This window comes from Rhinolophus sinicus, linkage group LG07, assembly GCF_036562045.2.
Source record: "Rhinolophus sinicus isolate RSC01 linkage group LG07, ASM3656204v1, whole genome shotgun sequence".
NCBI classification, from domain to species: domain Eukaryota; kingdom Metazoa; phylum Chordata; class Mammalia; order Chiroptera; family Rhinolophidae; genus Rhinolophus; species Rhinolophus sinicus.
The window spans coordinates 81,712,685-81,732,972 of record NC_133757.1 but is presented as its reverse complement, the minus strand read 5'-3'; the positions used below and the strand labels follow the sequence as shown (position 1 = coordinate 81,732,972).

Sequence of the window (20,288 nt, the reverse complement as noted above, 5' to 3'; positions counted from 1 at the left end):
CCAAGCTGGGCCAATCGGGTTTGCTCCTGGGAAGTTAGAATTGGCATCCAGATATGCAAGGGAATCTGCTTATGGCCTGCCGTGAAAACATGGAACTTAGGACGTAGGGGGAAGCCATCTTTAGCTATATGCAGAGAAAAGCAGAGATAAGCAACCATGTGGAGATAGAGAGAGAGAGAGAGAGGAAGAGAGAGAGAGAGAGAGAGACTGCCTTTATCTCTGGAGGCCTTCCAGTTGTTAGGTCCCTTGAGATATTCCTATAATAAATTCTCTTCCTTCGACTAAGCTAGTTTGAACAAGTTTCTTTCTTACAACCAAAAAATGCTTGACTGTGAGAGTGGTCCTGTGTACGGTTATGGGAAACTGGTTAGTCAACTGTTGTTTTGGAGCAAAGAAATGAGAGGTGGGTGATGATGTTAAGGCAACCCAAACTCTTTGTCATCCTTTTGAGAGAGCAAAGGGCAAGGACAGTGAGATGTTAGGAAAGAAATCCAATTGCTAATTTCTTTTTCCTGCTGGAGAAGAGAGTTTCTGTAGTAGACAGGTTCTATGGTGCCCCAGATTCCTGCCTCCTGGTGTGTACACCATGTGTAATCCTCTCCCCTGAGTGTGGGCCCAGTGACTCAATTCTAATTAGCAGGATATGATCAAGTGATGGCATATACGTGATTATATGTACCTAAATACATTACATAAGATTGTAGTGTCTGTCTTTCTAGGGGACTCTCTTTCTTGCTGGCTTTGATGAAGCCAGCTGCCATGTTGTGAGCTGGTCCTGTGGAGAGGACCATGAGGCAAGGAAGTGAGGGCGGTCCCCAGCCAACAGCCAGTGAAGAAGTGAGGCCCTTGGTCTGACAGCCTGCAACGAAGGGAAATTCTGCTGATAACCACACGAACTTGGAAGCAGACCCTTCCCCAGTCAAGCCTCAGGTGAGACCCAGCCCTGACCCACACCTTGATTACAGCCCTGCAGAGGACCCAGTTAAGCTCCACCCAGACTCCTGACCCGCAGAAACTGGGAGATAAATGTATATTGTTTTAAGCTATTTAGTTTGTGGTAATTTGTTACACAGCAATAGACACATCTAATACAGTTTCTTTCTCAGGCTATAAATCAACATATAATGAAAGAAACCTACTTGATGTGTTTTCAAATTAACTGTAGGCAAAACAGAAAACTCAATTATAGATCCATATAATTACCTCTGTCAGATCCCAGTGTGATCAGGATAATACTTGGGTTTCTCAGATATACGGCAGCTAGAAAACCCTCTTCCTGGTGTAAGCCTGGAGGCAGAGAGGATAGGGCCAGGGCCAGGGCATCAAGGCAGTTCTCCTGGTCCTTCATGGGCCTCCTCCAGCAGCCAGGCCCTGAGCACACAGCACACCTGGGGAGCCTTGGTGACTTTGCCATGATCCTACAATTCTAGGGGAGGGAGAAAGAAAGCTAGCAAGTTCAGTGACATATCTCTACTCATTAGTGGCTGTACCTGGCTTATTCTGCAGCTAAAGTCATTTGGGGAAACAAAATCTTGAAAAGGAACATCTATTTAGAAATACACGTTCCATGTGTGGCATGAGGAGGGTGGTGAAACTAAGGGCTTTGAGTCCATGCAAGGTAGTGAGAGCTACTTATTTGGCCTATGTCTCCAAAGAAGAAAAAGACAGAGCTGGATTAAAGGAGAAAGGGCCCATCCCTACCCAGTCGTGGAAGGGCACCTTGAAATCTTGAGGCCCCAGCGTGCTTTGTGGCTCTGTAACCAGAAGAGAACGCGGAGCAGAACCAGTCTCTACATTGAATAGCTCAATGCCATCTGTGTATTACCTCCAAACAATAGGAATAATAACATACTTAACTTAGGCACTGCTTTTATTGTACCAAGTTCAAAGACTTTTAAAAAGGGGCCTGTGTCTTTATGCATTTAGGAAAGCTGGATTCTGGGGAGCAATCGGCTTCTATTCTTGGCTTTGCTGCTTGCTATTCTAGTTGACCTGGTGTGTAATCGGAAGGGTCTGACTATCTCTTGGAGTCTACTGTTCTTGAAGTTTGGGAAGAAAGCAAGGAACCAGAGACATAGAGACACCCCTAGCATTTCTGGTTTTCTACAAGCTTTTGAAGTATAATAACTCAAAACATTTATGCTTCTGGCTGGGGGGAGGAGGCCAAGAACGCACAGCAGTGCCAACACAGACCGCATAAGGAAGGCATTTCCTGTTCTCTTGCTGGCTCTGTTGCCGTGATCCTTTATTCACCACTAAACGCCCCAAACACATTAGTCTAGTTCATGGCTCTCTGATGTCCCCCTACCAGATGAATCAGAAGGACATGGGGACAAGTGCAAGGGTCCTGCAATCAGTCACAGGCAGGTTGGCAAGGCTTTGGACTACCACATGCTTTGGTCCTGGCTGTAAGCCTTGGAGTCTAACGCAGGGTTGGCAAGCTTTCTGTAGAGGGCCAAATAGTACATATTTCACACTTGTGGTCCAGATGGCGCTGCACAACTCCTCAGCTCTGACGGTGACTGAAAGCAGCCATAGACAGTATGTAAATGAACGGATGTGGCTGTGTGCAAACTAAAACTGTATTTCCAGAAAAAAATCAGGCAGTGGGCTGGACAGTTTACTGAGCCCTGATCTAAGGGATTGAGAAGATGAAATCTTTATCTTAGAGCAACTATAAGTCTGACTCCTCCCGATAAAAGCAGCTGCAAAGGCGCTGTGGCCAGGGTGCAGGGAGGTCCGCTGTTTGAACCTTGGTCATCTGCTTACTGGTTGTTACAAAGTTCTTAATTTCAGATGCACAGGTTTGAACTTGGACCCCAATCACTTCCTACTTTTGTGACCTGGGGCAAGTTGTTAACTACTGTATGACTCAATTTCATCACCCCAAGTAGGAGATAATGATACTTTAAATTTGGAGTGGCAGAGGAGGTTTCATGGGATGACTTTGGGAAGGGTACTTAGCATGATAATTAGTATTTTAATCTAGATTCCATGATTGTCAAATCAAAAGTCTTTAGCTTAGCAAATAGGCTTTTTCCTTCCCACGGTATAAATTAATTGATGTTTATCAAAGTTGAAATGAGAAGAGCAGTACTTCTAACTTTTGGTCTTCTGCATAAATGACACCAAGTTTGAATCACTACATCAATTCATGATAGAACATTGTCTGTAGGAGAAATGGCACCAAAGAAAAGAATCATGTCTAGAATATCACTCTTGAGACCATGATTTGGATAAATTAAAATCTTTTAAAAAATATTTTGGAGTTAGTTTAAATATAGACAATTGAAATACGAAAGGAATGGAGCAGAATGCTCCTTCCCCCCCTACCATTCTCAGACTTTTACTACAGAAGGTTCTTTTCCTTAAGGAGTGTGTTGTCCAAAGGAAATCAGTACTATTGACAATTTTTAAGAGGAAGTCTCTCCTTCTGTTGCTTGGATTCTAATAAAAACATGGAGATTAAAGAAACAGAACTCGGACCCTCCAGGAACAGAAAGCCTCAGCATGAAGTTCCATTTCCAAGTGACGTTTCTTCATTGCGTCTAACTGTGCTGACTCACCTGCATTAAGGTGATTTTTCAGACAGCAAACCACAAGCATATGGAACAAGCTTCTGGAATAAGACCACGATGCAACACAGTGGGGAGGAGGTGCACAGCCATCAGGTTTAGGGACCACAGAACTGTCCCACCCCCGCCCTCACGTGGGCCCTATGTAATAAATTCCTTCTACGGCCACCAGGGGCACTCTCCAGAAAGATGCTGCTTGCTCAGAGCCCACTCAAGAAAAGGGAGAAGACGCTTTGTTAGGTGAGAGAACTAGTGAGGAGAACCAACAGAAAAAGGTGTGAAATGAAGGGAAGGGGGAAAAGAAAGAAAAATGTCTAATACATTTTAGAAAGTTGGAAAATCATCTTAAACCTCATGCAAAGTATTTAGATCGACTTTATTTCTTATTTATCCAAATATGCCAGGTACCCCTTGTTCATTTATTTATTTGACACCTATTTATTGAGTGCTACGAGGTGTCTAGCATTGTTCTAAGCACTGGGGATGCAGCGATAAACAAAACAGGCAGCCTTTGCTCTTCTGAGCTGATGTTCTAATGAGTTCAGTTTGGTTCATCCTGGATAGTCCATTCTCTACACGCAGGATACCATTTCCTGGCAGGGCATAGACTCTTCTGACCCATTACCCCAATCTGACAACTGCAGAATACGTGCAAAGGCAGGTGGGTGCTGAAGAGAAATAATTAAAGGGATACTTGATGGCTTTTGTTTTGTTTTGTTTTGTATGAATGCTAGCAGGTCAGAATAATTTATGTGGATGCTTGGGACATTCCTATAATTTAAGCAGCACATCATGAAGCATTTTAAAAGGCCAGTTTAAAATTTTATTTTTCCTCATGCAAATACCAGGGTGTCTTATGCTCAAATACCATAATTTCCACAAAGAGGCTCCTGCCATGGCTGTGTTAAACACCACCATAATTTACTTGTTAGAATCTGGAATAATAATGAGTTTGTCTGAGTGGTAACAGCCTGGAAGAACTGACTCTGAAAGATGTATTTAAGGGACCAGGCTGGAAGGCTGAGAGATGTAACAAAAGACATTTGGAGGTGAAATGAAAGGGCACAGGGAGGGAAGCTGGGCAGCTTAAAGTAACTTTAGTGGGGACAACAAGGGTTTGGAGGGATTTTGTCAGCAACTGAGTATTTCCAGGTCCTTAGAAATCACAACATCCTCATTTGATGGAAGGGAAAATGAGTCCAGAGAGGTTAAGTAACAAGGTCACAGAGCTCGTAATGGCAGAACTGGGAACAGAACCCAGATCTCCTGATTCTTGGCTGATGTTTGTTTCACTCAGTTGAACTGCCCATTATAACTGTTGATTGTGTTTCAGATAATCCAATTGGGTCAAGCAGTTTCCATAAAACCTGCCTGTTTTAAGAATCTCCACAGTGAGATAATTAATACAGTTTATCCTTTCTGGCATAGACAGTGGCTAGAGAATTCAAAATGGCGGCGGCTGTCGTGGAGGCAGCTCGTGCGCCGCTGGGAAGCACTGAGCTGCCCAGACTAGCGAACAATACAGTCAAGATGTATAAAGGTTACCACAAGAAGCCTAAGGGCAACATGTCTGCTGATGCGTTCTTTGTGCAGACGTGCAGAAGACATAAGAAGAAAAACCCAGAGGTCCCTGGGAATTTTGCAGAATTTTCCAAGAAGTGCTTTGAGAGGTGGAAGAAAATGCCTGGAAAAGAGAAGTCTAAATTTAATGAAACGCCAAAGGCAGATAAAGTACGCTATGGTTGGGAAGTGAAGGATTATGGACCAGCTAAGGGAGGCAAGAAGAGGACTCTAATGCCCCCAAAAGGCCGCTGTCTGGGTTCTTCCTATTCTGTTCAGAATTCCGCCCCAAGATCAAATCCACAAACGCTGGCATCTCTATCCGAGATGTGGCAAAGAAGCTGGGCAAGATGTGGAATGACTTTAATGACAGTGAAAAGCAGTCTTACAACAATAAGGCGGCAAAGCTGAAGAAATATGAGAAGGATGTTGTGGATATAAGGCTAAAGGAAAGTTTGATGGCACAAAGCGTCCCACTAAAGTTGCCCAGAAAAAGGTGGAAGAGGAACATGAAGAGGACAAGGAGGAAGAAGGGAGGAAGAGCATGAGTAAAAAAACTATCTATTAAAAAAAAAGAATTCAAAGTCTATTTAGTGAAAACTAACAGATTTATCTCTTAATTTTTGGCTCTAGTTCAGTGGTTCTCCACTGGAGCCATCTTGTCTCCTAAGGGACAGGTGGCAATATCTGGAGACATTTTTGGTGGTGACAACTGGGGGAGGGGGTATGTTCTTGGCATCCAGTAAGTAGAAGCTAGATATGCTGCTAAACACAAACATCTCAGTGCACAGGACAGCCCCGAACCACAAAGAATGATCCGGCCCCCAAAGCCAGTCATGCCAAGTTTAAGACACCTGGCGCTAGAGGCAGAAACCAAAATGGGAGCTCAGATTGGGAGCTATTGGGCCGTCTTGACCATGGGGGAAATGCCAAGTGGGTAAAGAATTTGTTGTCAAAGACATTGTCTCAAAAAAGAATTTAAAAATTCTTTGGGCTCCTAAATCCACCACTTTTCCCTTCCTGTTTATGCCGGCACACGGCACAATGTTTACGGCACATGTTTCATTGTGTTTCACTTGATTGGGCTTTGCAGATACTGAGTTTTTTACAAATTGAAAGTTTGTGGCCATCCTGCATCAAGCAAGTCTATTGGTGCCATTTTCCAACAGCATTTGCTCATTTCATGTCTCTGTAACACATTCTGGTAATTTTTGCAGTATTTCAAACGTTTTCATTATTATTATACTTGTTATGGTGCTCTGTGATCAGCCAGCAGCCATCAAGAATCAAGACAAGGCCCTCCACTAGCAAATGGATTACCACTCACTGAAAGCTAGGATGACGGTTAGCATTTTTCAGCAATAAAATATTTTTAAATTAAGATATATACTTTTTTAGGCATAATGCTACTGCACACTTAATAGACCACAGTATAATGTAAACATAACTTTTATATGCACTGGGAAACCAAAAAATTCATCTGACTCGTTTTATTACGATGTTAGCTTGATTGCAATAGTCTGGAACAGAACCTGCATTATCTCCGAGGGCATTCTGGGTTGCTATTTCTTGCCCTCATTTCCTTTCCCCACTCCTAACATTCATTCATTCATTTTATTTATTTTCCCCCACTCCCAACATTTAAATGCAATCCACTCCTGTCAAGGCACAAAGTCTCACCTCACCTCCAGATTCTCCAGTGAGGGTTACCCCAGGGTGGGCACCCCCCCCCCCCCCCCCCCCCCGCTAGGCACTAGCTGAGTCCCTTGGGCGGATCACTTAATTTTTCTGAGCCTCAGTTTCCTTCCCTGTAAAATGGGGAGGGCAATAACACCCATCTCCTCGGCTGCCGAGAGGGCCCCTTCACCCCCACTACTACTACCACAAGGCCTCCCCAGCGCACACCAGAGTTCACACTATGCCATTTTCTGAATCTTTTCCCGTCTCTGAGGCAGGGCTGTGAACCCCACAAATTGGGAAACTGAGGATAGGAGGCCACGGAAATACACCAGTCTCACAGCTTTGAAGGGACAGGCTGGAAATCGGGGGGGTCTTCTCAAGGGGCGCTCAGATGAGCTTCTTATCCCGCTGGGGCCCCTCTGATCCCGCGACCTGAGCTGCCAAGCTGGGGGTTTAGGGTTCCATAACGCCATCCCGAAGCGCATGCCGCGGGACACGCCCGCGAGGTGGGGTGTAGGGGGCACCGGGTAGGGTGTGGGGGGTGCTATGGAAAGCTGGCGATGCACCTGAGGCCCTGCCCAGACGCCGGCGCGGTTGTCAGGGCAACGTGGGCGGGGCGGGGCAAGAAAGTGGTGGTGGCTGCCTCTTTTGTTGGTTTATAGCCTTTTGCCTCAACTCCCGGAAGATTCTCCAAGTTATTCTGTTTTGTCCTTTCGTTCGTTTACTTTATAATTGGGCAAAAACTGATTTCCTATCCTCAGTAGCATGTTTAATTAAATGACAACCACCGGCGGGCGGATCCCCGCCACGATTATGTCCTGGGGGAGACCGCTTTAAAGATCTCCCAGTGTCAATCCGGTTCACATCCACATGTCATTTTTCTTTCCTCTTTTGCCCTTGTGTCCTCTCGAATTTATTAACGGTATCTATAATTTATCCGACTTCTCCGGCTAGGTCTAGCTTAGACCAAATCACGAATCTGAATTTTGCACAGATGATTCTGTGGTGACTAATTCCACGCTACAAAGGAGTTCACAGCAGGATTTCTTTAAATAGAAAACTTCCTCAGAGCACTGAAAACGATTCACTTTACATAAAGTAAAATTCATTTAAACAACAAGGATCTCCCCTTCTACTTTTTTTTCCATTGCAGACATAAACTGCTATGTATAGCTGATTGTACAGATTGTGCCCGGCTTAGCATGGGAATGGGGCTGAAAGCCAGCCTACATTGTATTCCCCAAGCCGGAGCACCGTGCACCTTCTAACTCGTCTATCAGAGTGGGTGCCTTTTTCTATTTGCATGAAGTTTTCATTGTGCCAACTACCTTCCTGAGCATAATAGTTTTATAGTAGTCAGTTGCTTGGCTTTGGGTTTATAGGATGCTTACAATAAGCTTTTATTGTGTGTCATTCCATTTTATTAGTGCCACAGATTTTGTATGGACCCAAGTTTTTGATTAAAATTAAACATGGTGCAAAGAATGTCATGTAGGGTTGGATATCAGTTCTCTTTCTGTGTTCCATTAGGTTATCCAGGAATCCAGATTCCTTCCAAGTTCTAGCCAGCAGAAAGGGGGAGGAGGAAGGCTGCCACAAGTAAGTCTGTGTTTAAGGAGATCACCTCTAAATTATCCTCATGTTTGCTTGAAACCCTTTGGCTCATACATAGTCACATGGACACACCTGGCTGCCAGGGTTCCTGGAAAATGTAGTTTCTAGCTGGGGGCGAGGTGTCCAGATAAAAATTCAGGAGTTGTATTATAAAAGGAATAAAAGGAGAGTGGATTGTTGGGACAGAGGCTGAAAGGCTCTTGAGGGTGAAGACTGGGCCATTGAATTTTTTGAATAAACAAAGCAGATATATAGTGTAAATAAATGGTTGCTGCCACCAATCTGATGCCAACAGGAATCCTCAATCTGATGTACTAAAAGGAGAAATTTTAATAAGGTAAAAAGTTTGCAAACTGGAAACACAACCTCTGGTGGAAAGCAAAAGTTCTCTCCACTGAAGAAAAGGGGAAGCCATTTTTTTATAAAGTCCCGGCCCTGGTCCCTGATTAGTCCATTTGTATGCAAATGAGGAATCCAAATTTGCACAGTCTGATTGGTTCAAATAGCACAGCACTGGCCTGTGTGGTCAGCTTAATGCTCTCTGATTGGTTGTTATTGAGCAGATCTGATTGGTCAGTAAAGATAAAAATGAGGCTATGACTGTGCAGTTTGATTGGATGGGTTAGGTCTCAGCACATTGATTGAAATACAATACCCAGCACTCCTTTATAAAGATTGACTCAGCCTGCAGGAGCATAGTGCAGGAGCTTGGAGGTTTAGTCTGTACTATTCCTCTCCGAAATATTAACATGCATGAGAGGCCTCTGTTGGCAATGGCTGCTAGAATCTGATTATGAATTTGTGCCCAGTTAACCATGAGGAGTCCTTCTTGGCAGATATATTCCTTCTTGGGGTTCACAATAGTAACTGTTTTGTTTTGTTTTTGGTTGAAGAAGGGTCCTGTTATATTTGATAAGCAGCATTGCATAGTGGAGAAGCATGAATTCCAATCTTGCCCTTGACACTTATTAACTGTAAGACACCACCAGCCTCTGTTTTTCTTTTTCTTTTAAAAAAAATTATATTAATTTCAGGTGTACAGCATAGTGGTTAGACATTTGTATAATTTAAGAAGTGATCCTGGAGCCGGCCCGGTGGCTCAGGCGGTTGGAGCTCCATGCTCCTAACTCCAAAGGCTGCCAGTTTGATTCCCACATGGGCCAGTGGGCTCTCAACCATAAAGTTGCCAGTTCAACTCCTAGAGTCCCATAAGGGATGGTGGGCTGCGCCCCCTGCAACTAGCAACAGCAACTGGACTTGGAGTTGAGCTGCGCCCTCCACAACTAAGACTGAAAGGACAACAACTTGAAGCTGAACAGCACCCTCCACAACTAAGATTGAAAGGACAACAACTTGACTTGGAAAAAAGTCCTGGAAGTACACACTGTTCCCCAATAAAGTCCTGTTCCCCTTCCTCAATCAAATCTTAAAAAAAAAAAAAAAAAAAAGAAGTGATCCCTGTGACTAGTCTAGTACACATCTGGCACTATACATAGCTATTACCATATTACTGACTATATTCTCTATGCTTTACATCCCCATGACTATTTTGTAACTACCAATTTGTACTTCTTAATCCCTTCACCTTTGCACCCTGTCCCCCAACCCCCCTCCCATCTATCACCCTGATAAATCTAGTACCCATCTGACACCATACATAGTTATTACAATATTTTTTATTATATTCTTTCTGCTATACCCTACATTCCCATGACTACTTTGTAACAACCAATTTGTACTTCTTAATCCCTTCTCATTTTTCACCCACCCCCTCAACCCCCCTCCCAATTGGCAACCATCAAAATGTTCTTTGTATCTATAAGTGTGTTTCTGCTTTGTTTGTTTATTTTGTTCTTTAGATTCCACATATAAGTGAAATCACATTGCATCTGTCTTTTCTCTGTCTGACATACTCCACTCAGCACAATACCCTCCAGGTCCATTAATGCCGCTGCAGATGGAAGAACCCATTCCTATCCATGGCTGAGCAATATCCCATTATATAAATGTGCCACCTCCTCTTTATCCATTCTTCCATTGACAGACACCCAGGCTACCTGTATATCTTGGCTAAATAATGTGGCAACAAACATATGCATGCACATGTCCCCTTGAAGTAGTATTTTTGGTTTCTTCAGATAAGTACCCAGAAGTGGGATTACTGGGTCCTTATCTCTTGTTATAGCCTTTGCTTTAAAGTCTATTTTGTCTGATATAACTATTGCTACCCCAGCTTTTCTTTTTTCCGTTTCCATTTTCATGAAATACTTTTTCCATCCCTTTTACTTTCTGTCTGTGTGTGTCTTTCAAACTGAAGTAAGTCTCTTATAGGCAGTATATGTAAGTGCTTTATCTATTCAGCCACCCTATGTTTTTGATTGAAGCATTTAATCCATTTACATTGAAAGTAATTGTTGATAGATATGTAACTATTGCCATTTTACTATTCATATTTTTGATCTTTTTCATCTTAAAGAAGTCCCTCTAAGATTCCTTGTAATACTGGTTTGGTGGTGATGAACTCCTTTAGCTTTTTCTTGTCTGGGAAGCTCTTTATCTGTCCTTTGATTTTAAGTGAAAGCCTTGCTGGGGAGAGTAGTCTTGGTTGTAGATCCTTACTTTTCATCACTTTGAATATTTCCTGCCAATCTCTTGGGGCTTGCAAAATTTCTGTTGAGAAATCAGCTGACAATCTAATGGAAGTTCTCTTATAAGTTATTAGTTGCCTTTCTCTTGCTGCTTTTAGGATTCTCTCTTTGTTTTTAACCTTTGCCATTTTAATTATAATGTGTCTTGGTGTGGTCCTATTTGGGTTCACCTTGTTTGGGACTCTGTGCTTTCTGGGATTGTATGTCTATTACCTTTGCCAGGTTAGGAAAGTTTTCAGTCATTATTTTTTCAAATAGGTTCTCAATCCCTTGCTTTCTCTCTTTTTCTTCTGGTACCCCTATGATGTGAATGTTGTTACACTCGATGTTGTCCCAGAAGCCCCTTAAACCATCCTCATTGTTTTGGATACTTTTTTTCCTTTTGCTGTTCTGATTGGGTGTTTTCTGCTACCTTGTCTTTTAAATCACTGATTCGATCTTCTGCTTCAGCTAGTCTTCTGGTGATTCCTTCTAGTGCATTCTTTATTTCAGTTATTGTATTCTTCACTTCTGACTGGTTCTTTTTTTATGGTTTCTATGTCTTTTTTATGCTTGGTACCTTTTTGTTGAAGCTTTCAGTTCCTTGAAAATCCTTATAACCAGTGTTTTGAACTCTGTCTCTGGTAGTTTGTTTGCCTCCATTTTGTTTAGTTCTTTTTCTGGAGTATTCTTCTGTTCTTTCATTTGGGACACATTTCTTTGTTACCTCATTTTGGATGCCTCCCTGTGTTTGTTTCTATGTATTAGGTAGATCTGCTACATCTCTTGCTGGGTGGCATTCTGTAGTAGGTGTCCTGTGGGGCCCTGGCTCAGTCTCCCTGTTCACCTGCTCCAGCAGTATCCCTTGTGTGGGTTGTGTGTGTCCTCCTGTTATATTTGAGCCTTGATTGTTATTGGCACATCAGTGGGTAGGATTGATTCTCAGGCTGACAGGCTGTGGGGTTTAGCCACATCCACAACTAATAGGATGCTGTGCTGGGGGCCTTACTACACAGAGTGGGACTTACCCCAGTGGGCTCTGGTGCCTGTTGAGACCACCCTTTGGGTGTGCCATTTGTGGGGCTAATTGGGTGGTGCTCTGTTGTGGTCTGAAGTTAACCTCCAAGTATATTAGTTCTGGGACCTCTTGGGAGGGGCTGTGGTGCAGATTCGGGTCAGCCAATGCCTGTGACTGGCCAGGGACTACCTGGTAGGAGCTATAAAATGATCCATGGTTGGTTGCTGCCTGTGCTGGACCTGGAGGCGTGTGAGAGAGACCGCACTGCAACTGAGGACAGCTGCCACCAGTACTGGGTCTGGGGTAGCTCCACAAAAAGCCAGCACACACTGAGGCCTGTTAAAAAAATAATAGATGCTGTCTTCTTGCTGGCTTCACATAGCAGAGGGGATGAGGGAGCTCTTTGAAGCCCTTTTTATAAGGATGTTAATCCTAGTCATGAGGGCTCCACCCTCACAACCTAATCACCTCCCAAAGACCCCACCTCCAGATACCATCACACTGGGGGTAAGGTTTCAACGTATGAATGTTGATTGGGTGGAGTCACAAGCATTCAGTCTATAGCAGTCCTTTTTTTTTAAGAAGTAGGCAATCTTTTTTTTATTTTATTTTATTTTTTTATTGGGGAAGGGAAACAGGACTTTATTGGGGAACACTGTGTATTTCCAGGCCTTTTTTTTCCAAGTCAAGTTGTTGTCTTTCAATCTCAGTTGTGGAGGGTGCTGTTCAGCCTCAAGTTGTTGTTCTTTCAGTCTTAGTTGTGGAGGGCACAGCTCAGCTCCAGGACCAGTTGCCGTTGCTAGTTGCAGGGGGCACAGCCCACCATCCCTTGCGGGAGTCGAACCGGCAACCTTGTGGTTGAGAGGTTGCGCTCCAACCAACTGAGCCATCTGGGAGCTCAGCGGCAGCTCAGCTCAAGGTGCCGTGTTCAATTTTTAGTTGCAGGGGGCGCTGCCCACCATCCCTTGTGGGAGTAAAGGAATTGAACTGGCAACCTTGTGGTTGAGAGCCCGCGCTCCAACCAACTGAGCCATCAGGGAGGCAGCTCAGCTCAAGGTGCCGCGTTCAACCTTAGTTGCAGGGGGCAGAGCCCACCATCCCTTGTGGGACTCGAGGAGTTGAACTGGCAACCTTGTGGTTGAGAGCCCACTGGCCCATGTGGGAATTGAACCGGCAGCCTTCGGCGTTAGGAGCATGGAGCTCTAACTGCCTGAGCCACCGGGCCGGCCCCCCTTTTTTTTTAAATTTTTATTGGGGAATATTGGGGAACAGTGTGTTTTTCCAGGACACATCAGCTCCAAGTCAAGTCATCCTTCAATCTAGTTGTGGAGGGCGCAGTTCAGCTCCAAGTCCAGTCGTGGTTTTCAATCTTAGTTGCAGGGGACGCAGCCCACCATCCCATGCGGGAATTGAACCGGCAACCTTGTTGTTGAGAGCTTGCGCTCTAACCAACTGAGCCATCCGGCCATTCCTCCTGCAGCACAGTGTCAGCTTGTTGTCTTCAATCTAGTTGTGGAGGGCACAGCTCACTGGCCCATGTGAGAATCCAACCGGCAACCTTGTTGTTCAGAGCTCGAGCTCTAACCAACTGAGCCACCCGGCTGCCCCATAGTAGTCCTTTTGAGTATATCCTATTAGGGATCATGTGATGTGATATGTCAGTGTTAACCATGACCAATTGCACTCTGGGGTCTTTAACCTCACACTTTTCTTCCAACCTGAGGGGTTGGAGAAGGCTGGAGAAAGTGGAAAGATGTGTGATGCAGTCTTGAGATGTGACACTGTCAGCAAGAGGTAATTAAGGGTTTGCAGGAATTGTCCCCCACGGCTGAAAGCAGAGGGTGCTAAGAGGAGGGGATGAAGGGCACAGAGGGTCTGCTGCAGAGAGGATGATAAAACAGCCCATGAACTCACAAGATGATACAGATTAATGTGGTGCTTGGTATATAGCAAGCACTCTGAGGGTGCAGCCACTGCTACAGTATTCCAACATCCGGGCATATAGGTCTGAAATGGTCAAATTGTGGACCCCACAAGCTTGCCCAATGACAGCACCTTTATTTCCCAGCATTTCCCAAGATTAACAAAGCTAAGCAGTCCCAGTAGCACTGAGACCTAAAATTCTGTGCCCCCCAAGAAATATTTCAGAAATAATAGAACTAACGGAAGTAAAATGACTGAAGTTCAAGGACTTGGTACCTCCAGCTTCTGCTCCTGCCTCATGGTGCATATAATCTATTCTCCACACAGCAGCCAGAGGGAGCCTTTGTCTTTCCTTTTCAGCAAAGTTTTCAAAATTGTCTTATCACTATTTTTTTTGTGAGTGTGTGTGTGTGCTTTTAAAAATTGAAGTGGGAGTGGCTGGTTAGCTCAGTTGGTTAGAGCGCGGTGCTAATAACAACAAGGTTGCTGGTTCAATCCCCGCATGGGCCACTGTGAGCTGTGCCCTCTTTTAAAAAAAAGAAAGAAAGAAGAAAAAAATTGAAGCAAAGTTCACAAAACAAAATTAACCGCTTTAAAATGAACAATTCCATTTCATGCCATTTAGAGCATTCTGAGTGTTGTGCAACCATCACCTCTACTTCATTCCGGAATGTTTTTGTCATCCTAAAAGAAAAGCCTTAAACCTGAGTCGAATGTGAGAGCCCGAACACTCACAATAGGGCGCTACTTGGATGGTGTTTTATTTGTAGTGTGTGGGCTGCATCCTTTGCCACACCCTTATATTACTCAACTTTGCTTTTCTCCCTCTTCTCATTTAGGTTTCAGCTGAGTAAGCGATACATCACTCATTGATTTGTTCACAGTCATTTATTTTGTCAGGCATTGAACCAGATGGTGAAAACACATGGATGGAAAAACTTGCCCTTGACTTCAAGGTAGTTACACGTGGTTGAGGTGATAGGTGAAGCAGTTAAACCATGGTATATATCAGAGGCTGGCAAACTATGCCCTCCCGGGCCGGCTCGGCCCAGTGGCTCAGGCGGTTAGAGCTCCATGCTCCTAACTCCGAAGGCTGCCGGTTCAATTCCCACATGGGCCAGGGGGCTCTCAACCACAAGGTTGCTGGTTCAACCCCCGCAAGGGATGGTGGGCTGTGCCCCCTGCAACTAGCAACGGCAACTGGACCTGGAGCTGAGCTGCGCCCTCCACAACTAAGATTGAAAGGACAACAACTTGACTTGGTAAAAAGTCCTGGAAGTGCACACTGTTCCCCAATAAAGTCCTGTTAAAAAAAACCCACAAAAAAACAACAACTATGCCCTCCCACTTGTGTTTGTAAATAAAGTTTTATTGGAACACAGCCATGCCTATTTGCTTATTATTTTCTATGGTCAATTTCATGCTATAGCTGGCGGAGTTGAGTCATAGCGACAAAGACCATTTGGTCCCAAAGGATGAAATATTTACTCCCTGATCCCTTTAAGGAAAAACGTTTGCCAACCTTTGGTATATACAATGAAGGCAAATTTAAAGTGTGGACAGAGAGCCCTGGAAACTGAGGAGCAGCCATTAACAGCTGGGAGTGGGGAAGTTGCAGGGGTAGGAAAGGCTTGCTAGTGCTAAAACTTAGGTCCATAAATGCATAAATCTTAGTCGTTCAGCTCAATGAGTTTTGCACATATGTATGCCCATGTCATCACCACTGGGATCAAGACATAGGGTATCACCAGCCCTCAGGGGGGGTTCCCAAACCATTCATGTAAATGGCACTGTGCTGGAAATCACATGCTTCCTGCAGCTTTTCCCTCGACTGCTGCTGGTACGTCCTTCCAGCTGACTTGTCTTGCCACTGTCAGAGTTCCATTGGTGGATATACATGTGTGTGTGTGTCTGAAAGACTCCACTGCTGAGGTTCTCTTCTCACCAGTTGGAGGTAGAGCTACACTATGGATTCTGGAGTATGACCCCCCAAAGGAGGGCGTAGGAGGTCTGTAGAACACATCCGGAGTTCTTTTATTTACCTTCTCCGTCTAATTTGCTCCATGAGTATGAATTTATTAACAAATCCTACCTGGAATTTGGTTAATTTATTAAAAACAACAACATTTTACTTGGAAATAAGCTCAGGCACAAAAAAGTTGCACAAACAGCACAAGCATCCATTCCTAGGTATACACCCCAAAGAACTGGAAACAGGTATTTTGGAAACAAAATCTTGCACATAAACGTTTATAGCCACATTATTCACAATTGCCAAAAGATGAAAACAACCCAAATGTTGTCAATGGATGAATAGAGGAACAAAATGTGGTCCATCCATACAATGGAATGTTAGTCAGCCATAAAGAGGAATGAAGCTGGATGAAGCTTACAATCATTACACTCAGTGAAAGAAGTCAGACACGAAAGGTTACATAGTGTATGATTTCATTTATATGAAATGCCCAGAACAGGCAAAGCCATGCAGCCTGAAAGCAGATTAGTGGTTGCCAGGGGCTGGGGGAGGAGGAAACGGAGAGCGGGCCAACCACACTGAACTCTGCTGTTTTCCAGACCTGCAGACCTCTGCACCACCTTTTCATCAGCCTTGACTTTGTGTTAGCCATCTAGCTAATCTCTTTTGTACTCAATACTCATCTCAAGCATCACCTCTTTCCAGAGTTTTTTCTTATTTTCTGTGTTAGATGCCTCTGAATTAATAGCACTTATCACCATGTTGTAATTATCAGCTTGCTCCTCTGGGGCAGTACAGCACAGCGGCTAAGAACCTCACCTCAAGTCAGTCCGCCTGAGTTCAAATCCTGCCTCTGCTCCTAATTAGCTATTCACATAATAACTTCTGTGGCTGTTTAGATGTGGATCTAAAAAGGGGGAAAATTATAGTATCTATCTTCCTTCTATCATCTTTATAAGGTTTCAATGAATGTATATATATATATATATATATATATGTATTGTTTAGAACTGTGCATGACACATAATGAATGCAATGTAAATTCTAGTTATTGCAGCAGTCATCTATTGCTATAGAAGCAAAGAGCTCCCCAAACCCAGTGTCTTGGAACAATAATATTTTAAACTTTTAAAAAATATATAGGCATTTAAAGCTATGCATTTCTCTAGTCACTGATTTAATTGCATCTCACAGCTTTTTACATGTCTGTATTTTCATTATCATTCAGTTAAAAATATTTTCTAATTTCCACTGATTTTTTTTCTCTGACCTATAGGTTATTTAGAGATACATGGATAAATTTCCAAACAACTGGAAATTTTCTAGTTATCTTTTTTTTTATTTCTAGTTTAATTCCATTGTGCTCCTACTCTGTATGATTTCAGTCTTTCAAAATTTGTTGAGACTTGCTTACAGAACTGTGCATGGGCTATTTTGGTGAATGTTCCAAATGTAACAATCATTTATTCTTGCTCACGTGTCCAAGGATTGGCTGGGACTTGGCTGATACAGGTGGGAATCAGCTGGGTGGCTTTGATTCATGCTTGAGCTTCTTTGTGCAGACTGGCTTTAGGTCTACTTTGCATGTGTTTATTCTGGGGCCTTGGTCAAAAGAGTAGCTGTTCTAGGGGGAAGCTCTCCTCCTGGTGATGACAGATAAGAAGGCAAGTGGGAATGTGTGAGGTCTCCTGAGGTCTAGGCTTGTACATGGCACAGTGATTCTTCCACTACATTCCACTGACCAAAGCAGGTCAGATGACCCAATGTCAAGGTGTAGTAACTATCCCAGTCTTTTTTTTTTTTAACTTTTCAAAAATTTATTTTAAGTGTGTTTTTCCAGGACCCATCAGCTCCAAGTCAAATAGTTGTTTCGATCTAGTTGTGGAGGACACAGCTCACAGTAGCCCATGCGGGGATCGAACCGGCAACCTTGTTGTTCAGAGCACCATGCTCTAACCAACTGAGCTAACCAGCTGCCCCCAATGTCTTTTATTTTCTGTATTTTGATGCTTTGACATCTGGGGCTTTGTTGACTCTAGAGGGACTGCCTTTCTCAGGGTTAGTCAGTTCCTAGAGATAATAAACAACTTTCCAATGAGGCCACCTTTCATATGCAAACCAACCAATTCAGAGTTCACATTCCAACCACCTCATTTATTGGGTTCTCATACTGTGGGCCACTAGCAATCTGCCATAATTGCCCCAGGGCCAGGTATCAAACAACTAGGGGCAGCCCCTACATCACAGAGCCCACAGAAATTATTCAAACTAGCCAATCCCAAACCTGTTTCCCCTGCCTATCTGCTTCTTCCCATGGAAACCACAATAAAGTCTCCTGTGCACACTTCCCCCTTTCTTGGCATCCTGCGTGACCCGGGTGCTTACACGTGTGCCCTGTGGGGCTTGGTGTGCTCCCTCCTCTTGGGAACTTTGAGTAATAATCTTTTCAATGGCAATTGTCTTCTGATCTGTTGGTCTCGCTATACATCTATTAATACACTATATATGAAAACACAAATGGTGGGGACTCTGCCTCTAGTGAGAGTGACAACAAAGTCCCATGGGGCAGGGTGTGGGTTGGGGGAGGGGTGAAGAGGTAGGAGCAATAATTCAATAACCAATAATACCCTCACTGGACTATAAGCCTTCAAAGTCAGGACCTGGGAGAATCCATTGTGTTTTCCAAAGTGTTTTAGCACCTGGAACATAAGTACTCCATGAATGTATATCAAACTCATCAATTACTAATAGGAAGCCTGACTATTCTGGCACCCTGGTACACTCAGATGAGGTGGTGTTGCTTCCCAGACAGCTGAGAAAGTGTCCTGGTTTCACAGCTGAGCATTTTGACCCAGATTTGGAAAGAGATGAAAAGGGTATGTTTTTTGTGCATAGCTTCTGCTCTCTCTCTGTTGTTTTCTCAAAGTCTCCCACTTGACATTCAATCACTCTGGGATGTCTCACCCCCACTCTGCATTTGTTTGACATGCTGTGAAAAGGCATTTCCAGCAGCTTTATTTTGGGATTTTGGCAGCATCACCTCCCCACCCACCAACTGCCCTACTCAGTCTGTTCCCAGAAGGGCAGAGAAGGCTCTACTTGTCTTGGGTGTTGACCTGGTCTCCTAGTTTGTTTCGCAGATGCCTCCGCAAGGACAGCCTTATTTTACTTCAATTTGTTTTCTCACCAGCTTCAAAATAGTGTAACAACCCACGTTCCAAGATTCACATCTAGCCTAGGGTTCTCTGGCTCCAAAATGGGTTTATGCAAATCTTGAAGGAGTTCCTCCATTCAGAAGGAGGAACACAGCTTTCTAATCTGGACCATACAATATCGTTGAATAGATGCTTGCTGGTGGAGATGGAAACGTAGAACATTTGTGGCTAATGTGTAGTGGTCACCAAATAGTTTCTGAGGGTCTCAAATTTTCTTCCTTTATTTCCTTTATTGGGCTCTAACTAGGGGCACATTTTGATACCCAGATACCACACCTGAAATAATGAAAATTCGGGCAATAGACTGGGTGACTTCTTTGTCCAACATTTTATTTTGAAAATGTGCAAATCCATAGAAAAATTACTAGAACAGTACAATGAACATTCACAAACCCTTCACTTAGACTCCCCACTTGTTAATATTTTCCATGTTGGTTTCATCTCTCTGTCTCTGTCTTTGTTTCTCTATTTTTGTCTCTCTCTGTCTCTGTTTCTCTCTCCATATATGTAAATGCATATACGAGATCTGACAATTAAGTTCACGAACTTGCCACCATGCATTTACACTGGCAGCCCTGTACAAACAGCTTGGTAAGGTTTCATAACCTTGGTATATCAGGGTCTCACAGCTGTGTTTGTGTCAACGTGGGGTGGTGTCTTGCTGAGTGGCGTTCATTATTACCGTTGTGTGTTTTTGTGTGCTGTCGTGAGAATGTCTGAGCTTGAATTAGAGCAATGAACAAACATTAAATTTCTTGTTAAACTTGGCAAGAGTGGAAGTGAACTCAGGAACATGTTATGGGGATAATGCCATGAAGAAAACGGCAGTGTACAAATGGGTTAAACGTTTTTCTGAGGGGAGAGAGCATGTCACTGATGGAGAGAGGTCAGGGCGGCCAGTAATGAGCAGAACTGGTGAAAACATTGCAAAAATTTGTCAAATTGTGTGTCAAAATTGTCAGCTGACTGTGAGAAGCATAGTAGACCAAGTAAACATCGATAGAGAAACAGTTAGGAAAATCTTTTCTTTTTTTTTTTTTTTTTTTTTTTTTAAAGAGACGGGGTCTCGCTATGTTGCCCAGGCTGGAGTGCAGTGGCTAT

At 43.6% G+C, this 20,288-nt stretch overlaps 1 pseudogene; it reads left to right on the top strand.

Moving 5' to 3' along the window:
- The first annotated feature begins 5,105 nt into the window (after positions 1-5,105).
- Positions 5,106-5,687, top strand: LOC109454911 (high mobility group protein B3; annotated as a pseudogene).
- The last annotated feature ends 14,601 nt before the right edge of the window (positions 5,688-20,288 follow it).